Source organism: Moschus berezovskii, chromosome 1, assembly GCF_049115385.1.
Source record: "Moschus berezovskii isolate FMDL1 chromosome 1, NW_MosBer_1.0, whole genome shotgun sequence".
Classification (NCBI taxonomy): domain Eukaryota; kingdom Metazoa; phylum Chordata; class Mammalia; order Artiodactyla; family Moschidae; genus Moschus; species Moschus berezovskii.
In genome coordinates this window covers 73,764,768-73,789,787 of record NC_142460.1, presented here as the reverse complement: position 1 = coordinate 73,789,787, position 25,020 = coordinate 73,764,768, and positions in this window count along the sequence as shown.

Genomic DNA, 25,020 nt, shown 5'->3' with positions numbered 1-25,020 from the left:
CCCATGAAGTGATGGGACCAGATGCCATGATCTTTGTTTTCTGAATGTTGAGCTTCAAGCCAACTTTTTCACTCTCCTCTTTCACTTTCATCAAGAGGCCTTTGAGTTCCTCTTCACTTTCTGCCATAAGGGTGGTGTCATCTGCATATCTGAGGTTATTGATATTTTTCCCAGCAATCTGATTCCAGCTTGTGCTTCTTCCAGCCCAGCGTTCCTCATGATGCACTCTGCATAGAAGTTAAATAAGCAAGGTGACAATATAAAACCTTGACGTACTCCTTTTCCTATTTGGAATCAGTCTGTTGTTCCATGTCCAGTTCTCACTGTTTCTTCCTGACCTGCATACAGCTTTCTCAAGAGGCAGATCAGGTGGTCTGGTATTCCCATCTCGTTCAGAATTTTCCACAGTTTATTGTGATCCACACAGTCAAAGGCTTTGGCATAGTCATTGAAGCAGAAATAGATGTTTTTCTGGAACTCTCTGGCTTTCTCTGAGGAGGCCTTACAAATAGCTGTGAAAAGAAGAGAAGCGAAAAGCAAAGGAGAAAAGGAAAGATAATAGCATCTGAATGTAGAGTTCCAAAGAATAGCAAGGAGAGATAAGAAAGTCTTCCTCAGTGATCAATGCAAAGAAATAGAAGAGAACAACAGAATGGGAAAGACAAGAGATCTCTTCAAGAAAATTAGAGATACCAAGGGAATATTTCATGCAAAGATGGGCTCGATAAAGGACAGAAATGGTATGGACCTAACAGAAGCAAAAGATATTTAGCAGAGGTGGCAAGAATACACAGAAGAACTGTACAAAAAAGATCTTCATGACCAAGATAATCACAATGGCGTGATCACTCACCTAGAGCCAGACATCTTGGAATGTGGAGTCAAGTGGGCCTTAGAAAGCATCACAAAGCTAGTGGAGGTGATGGAATTCCAATTGAGCTATTTCAAATCTTGAAAGATGATGCTGTGAAAGAGCTGCACTCAATATGCCAGCAAATTTGGAAAACTCAGCAGTGGCCACAGGACTGGAAAAGGTCAGTTTTCATTCCAATGCCAAAGAAAGGCAATGCATATGAATGCTCAAACTACTGCACAATTGCACTCATCTCACACGCTAGTAAAGTCATGCTCAAAATTCTCCAAGCCAGGCTTCAGCAATATGTGAACCGTGAACTTCCAGATGTTCAAGCAGCTTTTAGAAAAGGCAGATGCACCAGAGATCAAATTGCCAGCATCTGCTGGATCATGGAGAAAGCAAGAGAGTTCCACCGTATTCAGTTCAGTTCAGTTCAGTCACTCAGTCGTGACCAACTCTTCGCGACCTCAAGAATCACAGCATGCCAGGCCTCCCTGTCCATCACCAAATCCCAGAGTTCACTCACACTCATGTCCATCGAGTCGGTTATGCCATCCAGCCATCTAATTCTCTGTCATCCCCTTTTCCTCCTGCCCCCAATCTCTCCCAGCATCAGAGTCTTTTCCTGTGAGTCAACTTCTTGCATGAGGTGGCCAAAGTATTGGAGTTTCAGCTTTAGCATAAGTCCTTCCAATGAACACCCAGGATTGATCTCCTTTAGAATGGACTGGTTGGATCTCCTTGCAGTCAAGGGACTTTCAGGAGTCTTGTCCAGCACCACAGTTCAAAAGCATCAATTTTTCAGCGACCAGGTTTCTTCACAGTCCAACTCTCACATCCATACATGACCACGGGAAAAAACATAGCCTTGACTAGCTGGACCTTGGTTGGCAAAGTAATGTGTCTGCTTTTTAATATGCTGTCTATGTTGGTCATAACTCTCCTTCCAAGGAGTAAGCGTCTTTTAATTTCATGGCTTCAATCAGCATCTGCAGTGATTTTGGAGCCCCCAAAAATAAAGTCTGACACTGTTTCCACTGTTTCCCCATCTATTTCCCATGAACTGATGGGACCAGATGCCACGATCTTTGTTTTCTGAAGGCTTTTTTCTTGCCTTGAGTCAAATCCTATTTCTGTTGGTATTGCTCTGTGCTTCTGGGCTCAGGAAAAGAAGCCCAGCCTTTCAGATGATAATGGCAGAGCCCAGAGAAAAGGAAGTAACTCAGTTCTCCCTGAACTTCACTGTGAAGGGTTTTAGTACAGTGTTGACTTAATCTTTACAGTAACTCTTTGAGGTAGGTATTATTATTACCTTGGGTTATTAAGTTTAGTAAACAAACTAGAGAATGCACAATTAAATTCAAATTTCAGATAAAAGCAAATAATTTTTAATATAAAAATGCCTCTTCCCCCTCCCCAAATTTTGTAATTAATGTGTAGATGAAGAACAGCTACCAAAGTGTCATGCATTTTACTGGCATCCCTATTATTATGTCCATATTGGAGCTGAGGAATCAGTTCAGAATCTGGCAAGAAGCAGAGCTGGAATCCAAGCTCAGGTCTTTGGTTTTAAAGTTCAGTTTGTTTTTTTTTCTTTCAACACATGATGCAATTACATAGTATCTCCCTCTGACCCACTTCAAGCAAAATGTGGACTTCCTTGGCAGTCCTGTGATTAAGATTTCCCCTTCCAGTGCAAAAGGTGAGGATTCAATCCCTGATTGGGGAGTTAAGATCCCCCATGCCTCAAGGCCAAAAATCCAGATCATAAGACAGAAACAGTATTGTAACAAATTCAATGTTGTGTTGTAGTTTTCATAGGCTCCTCGGGTGGTGCTAGTGGTAAAGAACCCCTCTGCCAATATAAGAACTATGAGAGACCAGGGTTCTGTCCCTGGGTCAGAAAGATCCCCTGGAGAAGGGAATGGCAATCTGCTCCAGTATTCTTGCCTGGAAAATTCCATGGGCAGAAGAGCCTGGAGAGCTACAGTCCACAGGGTTGCGAAGGGTCAGACATGACTCAAGCAGCTGAGCAAGCATGCAGAGCACTATGAAAACAATTAAAACAAACAAGTAAACATCAAGCCAGAAAATAGCAAGCAAAGAAATCAAACATATTTTCAACTAAGAGAAAACAACCCAGAGGAAACTGCTGCTCCGTTTACTTAACATTGTGGGCAGAATTCCTGGCAAGAAACTAGCAAGAGCTTTAGATTGGAGTGAACACTGGAGGTGTTTAGTGACCCTGCGAACAGAAGAAAACCGTGGGCTGGAAGCCCCTTCCATACAGAGCTGCTTCCAGGGCTTCTGGAAAGCACCCTCCTTTATCATGGAAGTGGAGGAAAAGGGGAGGTTGGACTGCTGATGCACTCCTTTCCACCTGGTGTCACTGGAGCCTGATGTCCTAATCATATTTCCCTGTCACCTCTCAGCACTGATTTACTTTCTCTTCCCATTCGCCATGCGGCAGAACTAATTGCCTGCCTAATTGCCAAAACTAATTGCTGTGACATTCATTGTTCATCTGCTCTCTTCTCTGGCTGGAGCTCAGGCAGGTGGCTCACGCAAAGGCAAGGATGGAATTATTTCTGGGTTGCTTCAGGGACACGGTGCTTCAGAGCAGTGTCCCAGCAATACCTTTGGTCATGGAGGTGGATCAAGGAAATAGCTTCCTTGCTGCGGAGAGGATGGTGGTTCCTGGCAGGGGTTCACCTTCTTCTGGCTTGAAATGGGATTGGTTTGACAGATTTTGAGTCCATTAAATTATACTTCTCTGGAGTCCTTTTCTCCCATTTAGAGATTAGAATTAGACTTGTTGATTAAAAAACAGAGAGATGTGCCTGCTTCTCTCTGGCCCCATGTTTGGTTAGAGACAGAGCTTGGATCTGGTACCATGATGCTACTTACTGTTAATCTTGCACTAGTTTTCTTATACATTTCCATATACATTTTTATTAAAACATTATCAAGTAATTTCCTCATTGGTAGCAAGAATAATAGTTGTTAATATTTACTGAGTTGTTACAAACATGAAGCCCTTTCCATACATTTTTTCATTTAATCCTCAAAAACAGCAGCGTGAGGAGGTGCTATCGGCATCCTTAATATACAAATGCGGACACTGAGGCAAGGAGAGGTTAATAGTTTGCTTTGGTTCAATCCGCTTGCCAATACAAAGTCATGTGCAGGATCCTTATGACCATTTCTGGATTCTGAAAGATGGAAGAACTTCTTAAGATAGATTGAAGGTGGTAGCAGTTTGAAACTAATTGGTCAAATTGTTCAAATTATTATGTAAATTTATTGTTGACCCAGGAGTCACGATATCCTCTTTTCTTCCATATTGCTGACACAAACACAGATGGACTGCAATCCTGGTTTGGAGTTGGGCTCAAGGAGTTCAGGAGGAATTCCGGGGACTTAACACACAAGGCGGAGAAGGCAATGGCAAGCCACTCCAGTACTCTTGCCTAGAAAATCCCATGGACAGAGGAGCCTGGTAGGCTGCTGTCCATGGAGTCGCTATGAGTCAGACAGGACTGAGCGAGTTCACTTCCACTTTTCACTTTCACACATTGGAGAAGGAAATGGCAACCCACTCCAGTGTTCTTGCCTGGAGAATCCCAGGGACGGGGGAGCCTGGTGGGCTGCCGTCTATGGGGTCACACAGAGTCGGACACGACTGAAGTGACTTAGCAGCAGCAGCAGCAGCAACACACAAGGACAAAAAGACAGTGTGTTGAGAGTAAGAGGCCCGACTCTATCTGCCTCTAGTGAGCTATGCGGGATGAGCTGATTGCCTCAGTTTCTTCAGTGAAATGATGGGATTAGACTCCACGGTCTTGTAGACCAAGATCATTGCCATTCTGCGCATCTTAGATGGCACGTCCAAGATGGAAGCACACAATGGCAGAGGCCTGTGATAACTTTCAAGATAGCACTCCAGTTACTGTAAATAAAAGTCTTATTGTTTGGTTCTTGATCTTGTCCCCCCTCAGTGACAGGAAGAATAATAAAAACAATGTCACTATTGTGTGAAATGAGAGATTTCTCATCCAGAAGAGAACTATGACATATACAATAGCAAACTATTTAGAAGCTGAGAAAATAATTATATAATTGATTAACAGTGTAGGAAAAATAAACTGTGATAAGGGAAAAGGACTAAGAGTTAAAAAAAAGTTTTGGAATCTCGTTTGCCAAAAAGGAAGTATAGTAAGGTGACTAATGTATAGAAGGAAAGAGCTATTTCAAAGAATTTGTAAGAGGAAGACCTAAACACAATTAGAAGAAAACCAGGAGAGAAAAAAGAAAAATTTAATTTTATCTGATGGAAAAAAAAGCTGTCTTCATGAAAAATAGAGATTTTGAAATGAAGAATGCTGTCTTCAATTGCCTTTTTAGAATTCCTCTGGGTAATTTTATGAGGCCCTTGTGATCTTGCAACATCTAAATGCCTGTTTGAGGGAAATGTAGTAAGGCATGATTTAAAAATGAATTTTATAGTAGAACACTCATTAGCAGGATGTTCCATGCAAACCTGGTAGAAAGACCCCCAGAGAAGAGGGCAGAATTTGTGTTCCTAATCCTATCCTTCTTGCTGTGTGACCTTGGGCAAGTTCCACTGTCTCTGAGGGCCTCATGTCCTCCGATTTGCATGAAGTCATTGGATTGAATGCCTCCAAGGCCCTATTCTGTATGTTTGCATTGCTCATTGTAGATCATACTTAAAAAACCATTTAGTAGTCATAGGTCTATAGACCATAGGCATTAGGATAAAACCCAGAAAAGCTATTTTTAAAATTCACATCTGGGCCAGATGAAACACAAGCTGGAATCAAGATTGCTGGGAGAAATATCAATAACCTCAGATATGCAGATGGCACCACCCTTATGGCAGAAAGTGAAGAGGAACTAAAGAGCCTCTTGAAGGTGAAAGAGGAGAGTGAAAGGACTCCAAAATGGACATAACAATAGGGATGCCAGTAAAATGAATGATACTTTGGTAGCTGTTCACCAAGCACACATTAATTTCACAATTTGGGGAGGGGGAAGAGGTATTTTTATATTAAAAATTATTTGCTTTTATGTGAAATTTGAATTTAACTATACATTCTCTTGGGGAAGGAAATGGCAACCCTCTCTAGTGTTCTTGCCTGGGGAATCCCAGGGATGGGGGAGCCTGGTGGGCTGCCATCTATGGGGTCGCACAGAGTTGGACACGACTGAAGGGACCTAGCAGCAGCAGCAGCATACATTCTCTAGTTTGTTTACTAAACCTAATAACCCTCGGTAATAATATTAATAATACCTACCTCAGAGAGTTACTGTAAAGATTAAGTCAACACTGTACTAAAACCCTTCACAGTGAAGTCCAGGGACAATTGAGTTACTTCCTTTTCCCTGGGCTCTGCCATTATCATCTGAAAGGTTGGACTTGTTTTCCTGAGCCCAAAAGCACAGAGCAATACCAACAGAAATAGGATTTGACTCAAGGCAGGCAAGAAAAAAGCCTTCCTAATGTGTTGCTTGGAAAATTCTTAAAAAGGTGGGAATACCAGATCACCTGATCTGCCTCTTGAGAAATCTATATGCAGGTAAAGAAGCAACAGTTAGAACAGGACATGGAACAACTGACTGGTTCCAAATCGGGAAAGGAGTACACCAAGGCTGGATATTGTCACCTTATACAAGGCTGTTTATTGTCACCCTGCTTATTTAACTTAAATGCAGAGTACATCATGAGAAATGCTGGGCTGGATGAAGGACTAGCCGGAATCAAGATTGCTGGGAGAAATATCAGTAACCTCAGATATGCAGATGACACCACCCTTATGACAGAAAGCGAAGAAGAACTGAAGAGCCTCTTGATAAAAGTGAAAGAGGAGAGTGAAAAAGTTGGTTTAAAACTCAACATTCAGAAAACTAAGATCATGGCATCCGGTCCTGTCATTTCATGGCAAATAGATGGGCAAACAGTGGAAACAGTGACAGACTTTATTTTGGGGGTTCCAAAATCACTGCAGACGGTGACTGCAGCCATGAAATTAAAAAATGCTTGCACCTTGGAAGAAAAGTTGTGACAAACCTAGACAGCATATTAAAAGGCAGAGACATTATTTCCCCGGCAAAGATACATTTAGTCAAAGCTATGGGTTTTCCAGTAGTCATGTATGGATGTGACAGTTGGACTGTAAAGAAATCTGAGCACCAAAGAATTGGTGCTTCTGAACTGTGGTGTTGGAGAAGACTCTTGAGAGTCCCTTGGACTTCAAGGAGATCCAACCAGTCCATCCTAAAGGAAATCAACCTTGAATATTCATTGGAAGGACTGATGCTAAAGCTGAAATACCAATACTTTGGCCACCTGATGCGAATAACTAACTGATTAGAAAAGACCCTGATGCTGGGAAAGATTGAAGGCAGGAGGAGAAGAGGACAACAGAGGATGAGATAGTTGGATGGCATCACTGAGACGATGGACATGAGTTTGAGTAAACTCTGGGAGTTGGTGATGGATAGGGAAGCCTGGTGTGCTGCAGTCCCTGGGGTCACAAAGAGTGGGACATGACTGAGTGACTGAACATAACTGAGCTGAATGTGTTGCTTCTGGCTATGGGTTGCAGCTCAGGCTCAGACATGCTGAAGAGGAGAATGGAGCATCAGAGGAGTGACTGTACTTTGCCCTCAGGTAGGTCCCTTCCCTGGGCTTCCCTGGTGCTCAGTGTTAAAGAATTTGCCTGCAAGTCAGGAGCCACTGGAGACCTGAGTTTAATCCCTGGTTTGGGAAGATCCCCTGGAGGAGGACATGGCTACCCATTCCAGTATTCTTGCCTGGAGGAGTCTATGGAGAAAGAAGCCTGGAATTCTATAGACCGTGGGGTCACAAAAGAGTCGGACATGGCTGCAGCAACTTAGCATGCATGCACAGGTCCCTTACCTACCCTGAGATTCTGAACTGGTATTTTGAGCTGCTTTTCCCATGAAGAAGAACTGAAGACAGCTTAGGAGGAGACAGGTGGAATCAGGAGTGTGGTGACAGAACACAACAGCACTTTCTCAGTGGTTTTTAGGAAAAGTCAGGGATGGAATCCGGTGGCTGACTTCACACTTGGCGGTCTTCAGTGGACCTTCTGATGACCCAAGTAATCAAAGGCACCTTCAAAGTTTGTGAGCATGAAGCGTCTATAATTACAAGAGCCCTCTTTAAGGAAGAAAAATTGTAGATTTACAAATACAAAATTAGGCATGGAAGTGAAATATTTACTTCGAATAAGAAAATAGATCATGACAGATTTCAGGATCACTGAAGAATTAGGTCCCTTTCTTCTGCGATCTCGTCAGGCAGTTTACCAGAAACACTTCTGATTGTCAAGCTGCTCCTATTTCCACCTGGAAGGCTCTACGGTGCTCAGCAACTCAGATGTTCATGGGCCCAGATAAGTGAGGGGATCTGCTGCGCACACTTTACTAGGTTCATGATTTATCTTCTCCTGCACCCAACTGAAACTTTTATGTGTGTGTTAGTCACTCAGTCGTGTCTGACGCTTTGTGGCCCCATGGGCTGTTGCCCGCCAGGCTCCTCTGTCTATGCAATTCTCCAGGCAAGAATACTAGAGTGGGTTGTCATGCCCTCCTCCAGGGGATCTTCCCATCCCAGGGATCAAACCCAGGTCTCCCGCACTGCAGGCAGATTCTTCACCGTTTGAGCCACCTGGGATAATAGAATACTTTTCTAATTGTACTTATTATATATAATATATATATAACTGCACAGTTATAATATATACAAGTGATATTGTAAGAGTGTCAATGGAAAACTAAAAAAAAAAACAGTGGGGGGAACTTTAATAATCCCACCATCTTAACCAACCATCTTTTTCCTTTGTCCATGTTCCCTTTTCAGTCCATGCTCGTATGGGCATAACGTGTGTTTGAAATCATGGTACAGATACAGTTTCATATTCTTTTTCTCTTAACATGCCATCATTTCCCTATGGTGCTCTATTTTTTTTATCAACTTGGTATTTCTAGGATGCACAGTTATCCACTCTCCTGCCATTATCAGAAATTTATATTATACAAATAAGAATGATGAAGATGAGAATGGAGTTTTATCCTGGCTATGGGCAGTTCTAGGCTTCCCAGGTGGCACAGTGGTAAACAATCCGCCTGTCATTGTAGGAGACTCAAGAGACTCGAGTTCAACTCTTGGGTGGGGAAGATCCCACAAAGGAGGAAATGGCCACCCACTCTAGCACTCTTGCCTGAGAAATCCCACAGACAGGAGGATCCTGGCAGTAGCTACAGGTCATGGGGTTGCAAAGAGTCGGACGTGACTGAGCACACACAGACAGCATGGACAGTTCTAACATGCAAAAAAAATTTTTTTGAAGAAAGAGCCTAGTAACATTTTAATTCACAGAGGCATAAATAATCTGTCAATTTAAAGAGAAAAATCAGTCAAAACAATTATTAGGTGTGGGCAAATAAAGAAACCATCAGTGGGTTGGATTTCTACTTTTCAAGTAATTTCTTCAGGTAAGCAATTGAAAATCCAGTGCGAATGACCCTTCTCAGGAGGTTATTGAATAGAATAAACAGAGATTGCCATCTGACTGAGTACTACAGCGGACTTTTTTTTCTTAAGGAGCATTTCCTAGTGGAAAGTATTTCTACCAAAGTCACACCTTGCCAATTCTAGGGAAATAGTTTAATTATGCCGTTTAGAATAGAAATTATTCCACAGAACACTGTGAGGACCCTCTCTCTGAGAAAATCTGAACAAAACATTTCCACAGGTTCAGTAGTTCTGCCTTCCTGGGTGGAAATTAGTTGCTGAGCACAATGATTCATAACTTCATGGAACAGCTGCTGTGGGTGGACGCATGTCACTCACGTCCCCCTTTGCGCTCATGGCTACACCTTCTAACCTTTTCCTTTCTCAGCTTCTCAGTGTGGTGCAGCAACCAAACCACCCTGGAGGGGGCTGGCTTTTTAAAATTCCACTATAAAAAAACTTGGGTAATGAAGACGTGGCAAAAGAATAAAAAAATCTCTTATCCTAAATCCTCTGATGTCCAACTGCCGGCAAGATTAGGGTTTGAAACAGTTGTTTCTGGGATTTGAAACTGTCTCCACAGTCGTAAGTAAAGTGATTACAGCTCCTCTCAAGTCACTGACAGCTTTACACCTAAGATGGGTCTAAGCTACTAAAATTATGCCTAAGTTACTTTTGGAATGAACCCGTGGTCATGTATGGATGTGAGAGTTGGACTCTGAAGAAAGCTGATCGCTGAAGAATTGATGCTTTCGAACTGTGGTGCTGGAGAAGACTCTTGAGAGTTCCTTGTACTGCAACCAGTCCATTCTAAAGGAGATCAATCCTGGGTGTTCATTGGAAGGACTGATGCTAAAGCTGAAACTGCAATACTTGGCCACCTCATGCGACGAGTTGACTCACTGGAAAAGACTCTGATGCTGGGAAAGGTTGGGGGCAGGAGGAGAAGGGGACGACAGAGAATGAGATGGCTGGATGGCATCACCGACTCTGTGGACATGTGTTTGGGTGAACTCCGGGAGTTGGTGATGGACAGGGAGGCCTGGCGTGCTGTGATTCATGGGGTTGCAGAGAGTTGGACATGACTGAGAGACTGAACTGAACTGAACTGAACTGAAACATTAATTGTCTTGATTCACTTTATTTGGGAGGTTCCTAATATGTCAAAGGTTGTCGCAAAGGTCCTGTATAAGAATTTAAATCTGATGCGCTCATGTGAAGGGCAGACAGGGGCCTGAGAGCGTCTTAGCAGAGGCCAGGTGTCTATTTCAGCTGAAGATATCTTGGATGTTATGACAGTGTTGAGGCTTAGACCCTCCCCAAACTTCAACCTATAACCTCTCTTCAAACTTTATAGCTTTATTGCCTTGTAATGAAAGGCAAGATTTGGGGTTAACTACAAAGAACTGGTTTCACAGAATCTCCTAAGGTATTAATCTCTCTTCTGCATCAGTGACTCATTTGATGTCACAGGGATGGCTATGATCAAAGGGTTTCCGCCTGGCAAAGACAAAAATGTGTACATTCCATTTTTTTTTAATTTTATAAAAACCAATGTCTATGTGAACCAAAAACAGGGACTGACATTGTGACCAGCCAATTTTCTCCCTGATGCTTTTGTAAAATGAAATTTTCTTTGCTTCCTATTTTTGTTCTGTCTTATAGTGTTGCTGGCATGGGTAACAATCACACTTGGCGCTTCTGTCGTGCTTTTCATCCAAAGATTTCAAAGTGCTCCCCAACAGGATTTCATCTTCACTGCAGGGCAGGGAGGAAGGTCAGCTCTATTTTGCCTAGTGAGCAGATGGAATGCTGAGAGGTGACATGACTTATAAGCCTGCCCTGCAAAGCGGCAGGGGCAGAACCAAGTTAGAGCCCAAGCTTCCCAATTTCTAACTCCATCTGCCGTTCACTTGTCCAAACTGATGTGGCCTCTTCTTCGAAGGGCTTGAACAGTTAGACCCAGCAAGACATGTTACAAACAGCTTGTTAAGTGTTTTCCTTGGAAAGTCACCATGCCAAGGTGAACTGACCTCTGGGAGAAACTAGAAGCCCCAATCCAAAGAGGTTGGATTTGTTTTGAGAACTAGTTTTTGGACTTTAGGAGCTTGGAAAAATATGCCTAAAAAGTGAGTGCAAATCTTCTGAGTGAAAAATGGCTACCAGATTTCAATACTTGAAAATATCAAAGTATTGGCAAGGAAGTCAAGCAACAGGAATCTTATACTCTGCAGTTGGGAATTTAATTAGTACCATCACACAGGAAAACAATTTAGCAATAACTTATAAAATTGAACATGAACATGTGCTTCAACCCAGTCATTCCACTCCTGTGTATTAATATACACATGCATGTATAGGTATACCTGGGTTTCCCTGGTGGCTCAGCTGCAAAGAATCTGCCCGCGATGCAGGAGACTCGAGTTTGATCCCTGGGTTGGGAAGATCCTCTGGAGAAGGGAATGGCTACCCATTCTAGGATTCTTTCCTGGGAAATCCCATGGACAGAGGAGCCTGGGCTTGCAAAAGAGTCGAACATGAATTAACAACTAAACAACAACAAATGTGCTGTGTGCTATGCTCAGTTGCTCAGTTGTATATGACTTTGTGACCTCATGGACTATAGCCCACAAGTCTCCTCTGTCCATGATATTTTCCAAGCAGGAATATTGGAGTGGATTCCCATTTAAACAACAACAAATAAGTATACACAATATATATATAATTCATGAGATGAAATATTATCCAGGGGTGAAGATGAATAAATCATATATTCACATAAAATATGGATAAATCTTATCTATCGTACTTAACAGGAAAAAAGCAAGACTGAGTAGATAGCTAAAAAGTGAATCTATTTTGTAAAGCTCAAAACTATGAGAACTAAACATATGCTCAGAGGCACAAACATATACAGGACAAGGCTGTTTTTTAAAAATAAGGGGATGATAAAGACAAAAGCAGGTGGTACCTACATCTTGGGAAAGACAGGAATCTGAGTTTGGGGAGCATATTAGTCAAGGTTCTCCAGACAATCAGAGCCAATAATACATGTATAGGTAGAGATCCATTGGAGAAGGCAATGGCAAGCCACTCCAGTACTCTTGCCTAGAAAATCCCATGATGGAGGAGCCTGGTGGGCTGCAGTCCATGGGGTTGTGAAGAGTCAGACACGACTGAGCAACTTCACTTTCACTTTTCACTTTCATGCATTGGAGAAGGAAATGGCAACCCACTCCAGTGTTCTTGCCTGGAGAATCCCAGGGATGGGGGAGCCTGGTGGGCTGCCATCTATGGGGTCGCACAGAGTCGGACACGACTGAAGTGACTTAGCAGCAGCAGCAGAGATCCATTATAAGGAATTGGCTCATGAGATTATGGAGGCTGGGAAGTCCCACAACCTGACATCTGCCAGTTGGAGGCCCTGGAAAGCAGGTGGTTCAGTTCTGGTCCAAGGGCCCAAGAGTCAGTGAAGCCAACTGGGGAGATCCCAGTCCAAGGGCAGGAGATGACCAATGTCTCAGCTCAACAGGCAGGAAGCAAAAAGGGCAAAATTTTCCTTCTACCTTTTTGTTTTATTCAGGCCCTAAACACGTTAGATTACTTTGCCAACAAAGGTTCATCTAGTCAAAGCTATGGTTTTTCCAGTAGTCAGGTATGGATGTGAGAGTTGGACTGCAAAGAAAGCTGCAAGCCAAAGAATTGATGCTTTTGAACTATGGTGTTGGAGAAGACTCTTGAGAGTCCCTTGGACAGCAAGAAGATCAAACCAGTCAATTCTAAATGAAATTAGTCCTGAATATTCATTGGAAGAACTGATACTGAAGCTGAATCTCCAATGTTTTGGCCACCTGATGCGAAGAACTGATTCATTGGAAAAGACCCTGATGTTGGGAAAGATTGAGGACAGGAGGAGAAGGGGACAACAGAGGATGAGATGGTTGGATGGCATCACCAATTTGATGGACATGAGTTTGAGCACGTTCTGGGAGTTGGTGATGGATAGGGAAGCCTGGTGTGCTGCAGTCCATGGGGTTGCAGTGAGTTGGACATAACTGAGTGACTGAACTGATTGACTGAAACAGGTTGAATAATTCCCACCCATACAGAAGAGGGCAATCTACTAAGTCCACTAACTGGAATGCCATCTCATCTAGAGAAGCACCCTCACAGATATACCTGGGTATAATGTTTAATCTGGGTCACAGTCAAGTTGACACACAAATCTAGCCATCACAAGGAGGAACAATGAGTCATCAGTAGGTTTCAGTTCTTAGGCTGAGTGGTTAATTCATGTGATTTTGGCTTACCATTTTTCTTAAAAATGACACATATATATTACACATATTATTTTCAAATACTGCAAAACAATTTTAAATCTGATCAACTAAGAGTTTAAAAAAATGGACTTTTAGAGGTCCATATACCTTTGCCAAGGGTTGTATGTGTGTGCTTGTATGTAATTAGAGTTTGATATGCTGCATAAAGGTCATAAACAGCCAAAGTTTTTAAGGGTATTTTAAAAACATCTATCCAATAATTAATCAGGAAAAGTATCTGAAACAAGTATGGCATAAAAAGAGTTATTATAGCTAGTCTATAAAGAGTTCATATAAACTGAGAAGCAAGATATTAAATATAAAATCTGAGAAAGTATATGAACAAGCAATTTACAGAAAAATTCACATGAGAAAGATATGAAAGAGGTTTAAGCTTTATTTGCAAACAAAAAAATGCAGATTGGTTAGGGTAACTTTTTTAAAATTTGTAACATTGATGAAGACTGAAAAAATCCTTAGTGCTGGCAGGAGGTCAGTGGAGCAGGCGTAAACACTGCTGATGTACGACATTTTCTGAAAGCATTTTAGAGATAGAATTCAGTAGCTTTAACTAAGCCCATAATTTTTCTTCCAATTCGGTCCTAGAAACCTTTCCAAAAGAAATCATTAGAAACTGAAAGCAACGTGTTCAAAGCAACATTATCTTTAAGGGGAAAAAAATCTGTGCACATGCTGAACAATAGGAGAATGGTTAAATAACATGTAGCAATCCTCAATGGAAAGCATACAGCCATTAGCAATGGTGCTTTTTAAAAAGTATCTGTTGATATGGAGGCGCACTCATGCTAAGTGAAAATCAGGATACAGAATTATTCGTACAGCACAATTTAGATTTGTAAAATACATGTACACACCACCCCCCCCGAAGGAAAATGCATGGAAGTTGCCAAAATGTTTAAATAGTGATCACTGCATTATGGACTTGTATGGTTTTTAGTTTCTCCTATATTGATTTCCATGGTTTCTAAATTTTCTAGTTTAATAATAAAATATTTTTGAGATAAAAGCATACACAATAAATAGGCATTTCCTGTAACACAATAGTGCTGGGTTATAAAGTGTCTATTGTAGGGTGATGGACTCACATGTTTTAACAAAGAGAATATCACATCCTGGGAGCCCTCTCAGCCCAGGCAAAAGCAGGACAGTTGGTCATCCTATCTTTTGGCTTGAAAAAAATCAGTGGAGTGGAAAGATTTCCCAACTGTGAATTGCAAAAGCAGTCACGAAGATTCCTTGAGTCTCCTTATAGATAGAAGTGGCTATTTTGACCTTGCAGATTTTTATGAAGAGTTTTAAACAAGTCACGTCTTAAAGAGTTTGTTGAAAGCAGGGCAGATTGCATCAATGCTAAATAGGCTGGTTAAGCTACATTACACAAGCTCTGAAAGCAAACCTAAATAGGTCAGGAAACAACTACCTCTTGTCTTTGAGAAGAGAAGCCTATTTTATTTATCTCTCTTTTCATTTTTTGTGCTGAGCGTATTCTTTCCTTTTCTAAGAGTGGGAGTGGCAGGTGTATCATGTAACCAGAGGAAAACTGAACTCAGCTTAGAGGAGCTAAGGGGAGTCAACTCAGAGGGTGAAATGAATTCCCAGTTAGGGCTAAAGCCCTCTGGAAGAACAAGGATTCAGGTTAGACTGCCTTAACCTGCCTTTCTTAAACCATCAGGACAAATCCCCTCCCATGCTACATCTACAGGGAGTTTTTCCACATCTTTGCTTAGGAAGCATCTTGAAAAAATGATAGACTTAACATACTGTGAGTGCCAACAGCCATCTCTTATCACAGAGGAGAGCCACTTGTGGCAGACCAGGAAGTGACAGGGCTGTCAGTAGTCTGTGTTTGAGTCAAGTCTTTGTACCTTCGGGTAATCATTTAGTTACTCTGTGTCTTCATGTCTTCACGTATAAAATAGCTAATAGCACGTACATCGGAGAGTGGACAGAGGAGCCTGGTAGGCTGCAGTCCATGGGGTCGCGAAGAGTAGGACATAACTGAGCGACTTCACTTTCACTTTTCACTTTCATGCATTGGAGAAGGAAACGGCAACCCACTCCAGTGTTCTTGCCTGGAGAAACCCAGGTACGGCGGAGCCTGGTCGTCTGCCGTCTATGGGGTCACACAGAGTCAGACACAACTGAAGTGACTTAGCAGCAGCAGCAGCACCTACATCATAGCATTTGAGGATCACACACCTTCACAGCTAATATGCTGTGCGTGGAGCTGTGCATGGAGATGGGTATGCAGGGACTTCCATGGTGGCTCATGCAGTAAAGAATCTACCTGCAATGCAGGAGACCCGGGTTTGATCCCTGGGTTGGGAAGATTCCCTGGAGAATAGAATGGCTACCCACCCCAGTATTCTCACCTGGAGAACCCCATGGACAGAGGAACCTGGCTGGCTACAGTCCATGGGGTTGCAAAGAGTCGGACATGACTGAGTGACTAACACTTTCACTTTCATAGCATTTGCAGATCACATACCTTCATAGCTAATATGTTGTGCTTGGAGCAGTACTTGGAGATTGGTGTGTGGGAGTTTATTAGGAAATGTGCCTTAAATTCTCAGCAGGTGTAGCTAAAGGAAGGAAGAAGGATTGAGCAGAGCGGGACATTGTGATGAAATCTTAACAAAGCCTCTGTGGGAACCCTCCAGATCTGTCCTGAGTTGGGGCGGGAGGGCAGTGGTCTTAAGACCCCAGCAACCAATCAGGTGAGGACCACCCTGGGAGGAAGGAATGACTCTGGTATGGCAGCCTGTGTCCCCTCTCAGGTCTCCTCTCACAGACCCGGGGCTGGGATCTGAAATCCATCCTTGTGTTTGGGCCAGCAGAGACACTGATCTGACTACTAACGTTATCTGGAGAAATCCCCCACGGCTTTGCTGAAGCTTCCTGAGGTTACACAGAGTCCCAGATGCTTCCACCCAGCTTTTTGTCCCCCTCTCCTGTACTCAGGATCAGATTTCTTCGAATCTATGGTGAACCCTGTGATGTGCAACTCCAATCCCCCTTTAGGAACAAATTTTAAAGTTAATTTTAAAAAAATCCTCTTTAATTTTATTTTTTGAATATGTAAAGCAATGTGATTCAAAAGGCAACACTTATAATACTAAATGAACAAAAACAAGATGCATATTTAGATAATTCAGATGTCCACCCCAAAAGGCAGAAAACAGGGTAGAGAAATTGCTCAAGACTAAAAAAGACCAAAGAAACATGGTGACTAGTTTGTTGAGGGGACAGAAATCTATGGAGCTATCAGTTCAGTTCAGTTCAGTCGCTCAGTTGTGTCCAACTCTTTGCAACCCCATGAATCGCAGCACGCCAGGCCTCCCTGTCCATTGCCAACTCCCAGAGTTCACTCAAACTCATGTCCATCGAGTCGGTGATGCCATCCAGCCATCTCATTCTCTGTCATCCCCTTCTCCTCCCGCCCTCAATCCCTCCCAGCATCAAAGTCTTTTCCAGTGAGTCAACTCGTCGCATGAGGTGGCCAAAGTATTGGAGTTTCAGCTTTAGCATCAGTCCTTCCAGTGAATACCTAGGATTGATCTCCTCTAGAATGGACTGGTTGGATCTCCTTGCAGTCCAAGGGACTCTCAAGAGTCTTCTCCAGCACCACAGTTCAAAAGCACCAATTATTTGGCAATCAGCTTTCTTCACAGTCCAACCATAGCCTTGATTAGACGGACCTTGGTTGGCAAAGTAATGTCTCTGCTTTTTAATATACTATCTAGGTTGGTCATAACTTTCCTTACAAGGAGTAAGCATCTTTTAATTTCATGGCTGCAATAGCTAGATACAAAAAAAAACCAAAAACAGTGTGACAAAATTCTGGTAATTGTTGATCTAGGTAAAGTACATTGTATGTATTAGTCTTTGAGTCTTTCTGTGGACTTTGATGTTTTCAAAATTATAAATTCAGGGGAAAAGTAAGAAATCTTTTCTTGTTGAAGTGTCTGGCACTTGGCTTCTTATTTATCTGCAAACCTGTTAAAACAGAAAAGATGAACAACATGGCCTGAATGGGAATGAATAAGTCAAACACTAAAAATACACCTTAATTTTTTATAAGTCAAGCAGGACTTAGTAGAGGGAGATCTCTGGGTTTTAAGATAAAGTAAAATCGCTCAGTTGTGTCCGACTCTTTGTGACCCCATGGACCGTAACCTACCAGGCTCCTCTGTCCATGGGATTTTCCAGGCAAGAGTACTGAAGTGGGTTGCCATTTAAACACCACTTAATTCTCAATGAAACTTTAGAGGAATTAAATACATAATGTGTAAGCACTTAGAAAGGACAAGAACAACCATTAGGAAGTGACATATATTATGAAGAATTTTTGTTGTTCAGCTGCTAAGTCATGTACAACTCTTTGTGACCCCTTGGACTGCAGCATGGCAGGCTTCCCTGTCCTTCACCATCTCCTGGAGTTTGCTCAGATTCATGTCCATTGAGTCGCAGATGCTATCTAACCATCTTATCCTCTGCCATCTTCTCCTTTTGTATTCAATCTTTCCCACATCAGGGGTTTTTTCCCAATGAGTTTGCTTTTTGCATCAGCTGGCCAAAGTGTTAGAACTTCAGCTTCAGCATCAGTCCTTCCAATGAAAATTCAGGGTTGTTTTCCTTTAGGATTTACTGGTTTGATTTCCTTGCAGTCCAAGAGACTCTCAACAGTCTTCCTCAGCACCATAATCCAAAGGTGTCAATTCTTCAGTGCTCAGCCTTCTTTATGGTCCAGTTCTCACATCTGTACATGACTACTAGAAAAAGCATAGCTTTGACTATATGGACCTTTGTTGGCAAAATGATGTCTTTGTTTTTTAATATGCTGTCTATGTTTGTTATGAAGAATAGTCAAGAAAAACACTTTCCCAGAGGGGAATCAAAGATATAATTTAATTGCAGCAGAGTATTTTAAAAAGTCAATGATATTGGTATTGTGATTAAAATGGAAAATATAAACTGGATGATTAGCTGAGCTTTCCTTCCCATTCTTCATTCCTTCATCCCTTCACTCATTCATTAGGTATTAACCTTGTGTTCAGCACCGCAGAGACAACCACCCAATTAGAATGAATGAACACATTACTGTCAACTCAAGCTTAAAGGACATTTCTAAGTTTCTGAAGTGTGCTCTAGGACCAAAACATCAGGATCACATGCGGTGCTTGTTAGATATGCACATCTGAAGTCCCATCCCACACTTACTGAGTCAAAATTTCCAGAAATGGGACTTGGTAATCTGCATGTGTAACAAATGTTCCAGACAATTCTTTTGTACACTAAGATCTGAGAGCCACACCAAAGTTCTCTGCTCTCTTTTCTGAAATCTTAAATATATTAATCAGTAAGTTAGGTGGATTCCAAGTTGGAGTAAAAATTGATAAACCATATTAAAGAATCAAACTTGAAAAGACCTTGACAAAGGAAAAAAGTGGAATGAAATTAATGATATACAACTTAATAGGGTTAAATGTTAAGTTCTGCATCTAAGTTCAAAGAATCAACTACTTAAATATAAGGTGGAAAAGCTCTGGACTGACAGCAGTTCACTTGAAAAGATATAAAGTTCAGTGAGAGTCAAAAATGTATTATTTTTAAAAAAAACTAACACAAATTTTAGTATGCATTAATAGAAATTGAAACTAAGGAAGGGAGGAGGAGGGTTACACTCATGTTTTGCATTGGCAGAGCACGTCAATTTCAAGATATTTAAACACCTGTTTTTTAAAAAGTCATTGTCCAACTAGAGTTTGTCCAAGGGAAGGTGACTAGGTCATAAAGTGTCTTAAGACCACATCTGTGAAGACTCAAGAAGTAGAATGTATCTTACACAGAAAAGTGAAGATTTACTTCTCATGATAGTTGACTTTGTGGAGCTGGAAAGCTATCAGTTGAGGAAAGAATTGATTTTTTTTCTGTATGATTCTACAGGAAAAACCTGGGAACATTGGGGCAAAGTTATAGAAAAGCTATTTTTGGTATAATGTAAGAAAGAATTATCTAAGAGTTGGAGGGCTCTATATACGGTATTAGCTATTTATTCACTTTAGAGATAGTGAGATCCCGAAGTAGGTTAAAGCATCTGTCAGAGACATTGTGGAGAGGATTCCAAATAACCAATAAATCAACCAGGGGAGGTCTTGCTCAGACCAATAGTGTTGGTGGACTGGGAATTAAGGAGTATGGTTAACTCAACCTTGTATAACTAAAATACAAAAAAAAAAAAGAAAAAAATTTTTAAATAAATAAGAAAGAATATCTGCGTTACCTAGGTGGTCTCTTCAAACAATGTTTCTGTTTTTTAAATTTCTGTATAAGTTTATCCAGAATGTGTCAATGAACCGGCTTCAGACCTTTATCTTGTTTTATCAGCTGTTAATCCTTCCAAAGGCATCCATTTCTGATATCTTTTACGGAACTTGTTTTGGAAAAGGCAAGAGTCAGAATGCCCATGACACACTTCCACGGGCTCCTGCAGAGGAAACCTGACCCTGGTCAACTGATATGCTTTTAATCCATAAGCTGTTCCTCCCCTGACACAACAACAGACAGCCTCCCCCAGAACTGGGAGCTGAACTCGACGTGTAAGCTGGCTGGTGCTCTATGAGGTAACTTGGCACAAAATCTGTATTAAAATAGGGTTAATATAATAGTAATTTATTGAAGGAATTATGGTCCCTCTTTTGAAGAGTTTCTCATGTAATACACAAATTGGTTTGAGCATTTGGAAGATGGAACAGAAGAAAAGATACCCTGGAAGAAAATGGACTATAAAGGGTATGAAAGACCACTGGATATACTGAAATTATTAGAGAAACCAAAAGATATATAAAGGAAAGAAGAAACCAAAAGATATACAAAAGAGTGGAGAGGGTGGCTGGCTGGTGGGAGTAAGGACTTTTGAAGTAGTCCTTCAGAGTTATGTTATGGGCAGAGGATGAAACATTCTACTGCTGAGGTGATGTCAAGATAATTCATTTGCTAGAGCCATCCCGGACTTTTTTTCAGCTCACTGTTTTTTGAACAATATTCCAATCTCCAACATAACTGTTGTGTAGCTCTTGAGTTTGTCCTTATTTTTGTGTGAATCCTAAGCAATACTTCTCTGACCTTTTCACTTAACTAAAGAAGAGCCTGTGGACTACTAGTAGTCTGGGATGGAGTCCGTGGAGCTGATCACAAGTTCAATGTTTCTTTGTGGTCTTTTTTTATTTTTATCTTTAAAATTTCATGAGAAATTTGCATTCTCCTCCTTAATAAATCTGTACTGATGTTTACATAAATAAGATGTTCAACCCATTAATTCAAATTAACATCTTAGGGAGACATGTCACATATTTTTCCAGTTGCTTCCCATAACTCCTGGCCAGTAGCTCCTGTAATCCTTGGAGGTGTGGCGACCTCAGCTTGAGAAACATGGTTGCATGATACACTAACGTTACTTGAGGTTATCTGAGTGACTAGTCCCTGAAGATTCTAATACACACTTTTAGGGAATTTTTTTTTTTAAGTTGACAGTGAAAGTTTGCAATTTACTATTTGAACTTTGTTGTTAAGGACATTAGTTTGCAACTGGATTTGGTTTGGTTTGATTTTTGCCTTATTTACTTATTTAATTGAAGTAATAGTTGATTAACAGTGGTTCAGGTATACAACGAAATGATTCAGTTATCTATATGTCATATATATAACTACATATATATTTATATTTATGCCACATGCTCAGTCATGTCCGGCTCTTTGCAACCCTGTGGACTGTAGACTGTGAGGCTTTTCTGTCCATGGAATTTTCCAGGCAGGCATACTCAAGTAGGTTGCCATTTCCTCCTCAGGGGATCCTCCTGACCCAGGGATCAAACCTGTATCTCCTGTGTCTCCTGCATTGTAGGTGGAATCTTTACCCACTGAGCCATCAGGGAAGCTATACACACACACACACACACACACACACACACACGCATATTCTTTTTCAGATTCTTTTCTTTTATAGGTTATTAGAAGATAATGAATCTAGTTCCCTGTGTTATAAAGTAGGTTCTTATTGGTTATCTATTGATATTTTATGTACAGTAGTGTGTTTCTTTTAGTTAAATGCTTTTAGAGATATTAATATAAAAGTGTGTGTGTGTGTGTGTGTGTGTGTATACCCCAAAGCACCAGAGCCTCTTCTGAGTCACAAAAGCCAGGAAGACAGCACTGTAGATAGTTAAAATACATGTTAATTTATAATAAAATTAACCACAGGCTACAGAAAAATGGAATTTAATGTTTAAACATAAAAATGTTTATTTGTAGAAATTTTTATATCTTCCTATATATTGAAATAACTATAATTTGGTTTTTTTTTTCTTTAGTCAGTGTTGTTTTCCCCTGCTTTATTGTAGGCCTGAAGAAAGTCCATCTTCTAGGGGAAGAAAGAGAGAGAAGGCTGTGGAATGAGCAATACAAAGAAACAAGGACAGGATTAGACCTAAAACTTGTTCAAAGTGTAGAGTTGCATATAGAGTACTTTTTCTATTACATTTTATTAAAAAATAATTATGTTAAAAATTATGTGTTTTATTTGCTTAAAGATCATTGACAGTTATTACATGTTATCTATTAAAACCCTTATAAGAATTAAAATTTTAAATTAAATATTGACTCCCAATAAACTAAACTTAATAAGTAAGCCTAACATTAATGGTGAAGGATTACAGGAGAAGAAGACATTCATTAAAAGTTTTATACATAAATAATATGTTCAAAGATTATGAGTTTCTGAGCCATTTTTTTTTTTTTTTTGGCCCATTTCTAGTGTTTACATTCTCTTGAAACTGGTGTGTTCTTCCTAAGCACTATTATGTCCAGTAACATTTACTGAGAACTCACTAATGACTGTACTCGACAGTTTAGTTCAGAACCCCTTACTGGATAGTTATATCTACCTGACACAATAACACTAAGACTGACCCTGCCTGCAGGAGCCCAAAACCTGGAAAGAGGGAGGGGTGTGAAAACACATCATTACAATGAAGCCTGATACATGCTAGAGGAGAATGTGTACAGGCATCGAGACAGGAGGCTCAGGAGACTGTCCACTGGGTAGAATTCTGACATAATACTCAGCAGGACTTTGACAGTTGAATATCAGACAGGAGGAGTCCAAGCAGAAGTATGCAGTGTATGCAGATGTGTGAAGCAGCATGGTGTGTTAAGGAGCAACCGAGAGCCAGACATCTTGGAATGTGAAGTCAAGTGGGCCTTAGAAAGCATCACTACGAACAAAGCTAGTGGAGGTGATGGAATTCCAGTTGAGCTATTTCAAATCCTGAAAGATGATGCTGTGAAAGTGTTGCACTCAATATGCCAGCACATTTGGAAAACTCAGCAGTGGCCACAGGACTGGAAAAGGTCAGTCTTCATTCCAATCCCAAAGAAGGGCAATGCCGAAGAATGCTCAAACTACCGCACAATTGCACTCATTTCACACGCTAGTAAAGTCATGCTCAGAATTCTCCGAGCCAGGCTTCAGCAATATGTGAACCGTGAACTTCCAGATGTTCAAGCTGGTTTTAGAAAAGGCAGAGGAACCAGAGATCAAATTGCCAACATCCTCTGGATCATGGAGAAAGCAAGAGAGTTCCAGAAAAACATCTATTTCTGCTTCATTGACTATGCCAAAGCCTTTGACTGTGTGGATCACAATAAACTGTGGAACATTCTGAAAGAGATGGGAATACCAGACCACCTGACCTGCCTCTTGAGAAACCTGTATGCAGGTCAGGAAGCAATAGTGAGAACTGGACATGGAACAACAGATTGTTTCCAAATAGGAAAAGGAGTACAACAAGGTTGTATATTGTCACCCTGCTTATTTAATTTCTATGCAGAGTACATCATGAGGAATGCTGGGCTGGAAGAAGCACAAGCTGGATCAAGATTGCCGGGAGAAATATCAATAACCTCAGATATGCAGATGACACCACCCTTATGGCAGAAAGTGAAGAGGAACTCAAAAGCCTCTTGATGAAAGTGAAAGAGGAGAGTGAAAAAGTTGGCTTGAAGCTCAACATTCAGAAAACGAAGATCATGGCATCTGGTCCCATCACTTCATGGGAAATAGATGGGGAAACAGTGGAAACAGTGTCAGACTTTATTTTCTGGGGCTCCAAAATCACTGCGGATGGTTACTGCAGCCATGAAATTAAAAGACGCTTACTCCTTGGAAGGAGAGTTATGACCAACCTAGATAGCAAATTAAAAAGCAGAGACATTACTTTGCCAACCAAGGCCTGTCTAGTCAAGGCTATGGTTTTTCCTGTGGTCATGTATGGATGTGAGAGTTGGACTGTGAAGAAAGCTGATAGCCAAAGAATTGATGCTTTTGAAATGTGATGTTGGAGAAGACTCTTGAGAGTCCCTTGGACTGCAAGGAGATCCAACCAGTCCATCCTAAAGGAAATCAGTTGTGGGTGTTCATTGGAAGGACTGATGCTAAAGCTGAAACTGCAATACTTTGGCCACCTCATGCGAAGAGTTGACTCACTGGAAAAGACTGTGATGCTGGGAGGGATTGGGGGCAGGAGGAGAAGGGGACGACAGAGAATGAGATGGCTGGATGGCATCACCGACTCGATGGAGTTGAGTTTGAGTGAACTCTGGGAGTTGGTGATGGACAGGGAGGCCTGGCGTGCTGTGATTCATGGGGTCGCAAAGAGTCGGACACGACTGAGCGACTGAACTGAACTGAACTGAACTGAACTGGGAGAGGTTAGAGGAAGTGAATTACAGAGTAAGAAGGGAAATGGGATCCAGGCTAGGTTTGTCGTTTCTTCTCTCTGTGTCACCACAGGCATATGACCAGATCTCTCTCTACAAGCTTCAGTTTTCTCATTTATGAATTTTTTTTGGTATAAAATCAAATAAGATAAAGCAATTTAAGATGATGGCAAGGACTGGTTCCGGGCTCTCAAAGTAGACTAGTTGTTCTCGGTGTTTGTGGAGATTGATACAACTAAACACAAAAAGGGGTATGCCAGGCCCATGACCTCACAGGGACCACCTCAAACTCACTGCCGTGCCAATGTCTGTAAACTGGCAACAACACAAAGACAGGACTCTGGTGTATGTGTGTGTGTGTGTTTGTGTGTGTGTTTGTGTGTGTCTGTGTGTTGACAGACAATGACAGAAACCAAAAGATAGAGACAGAGATTGACCCTGGGAAGCAGGGTCAATTATAATTCTACCTGTGTCTTCTATAGGCTTCC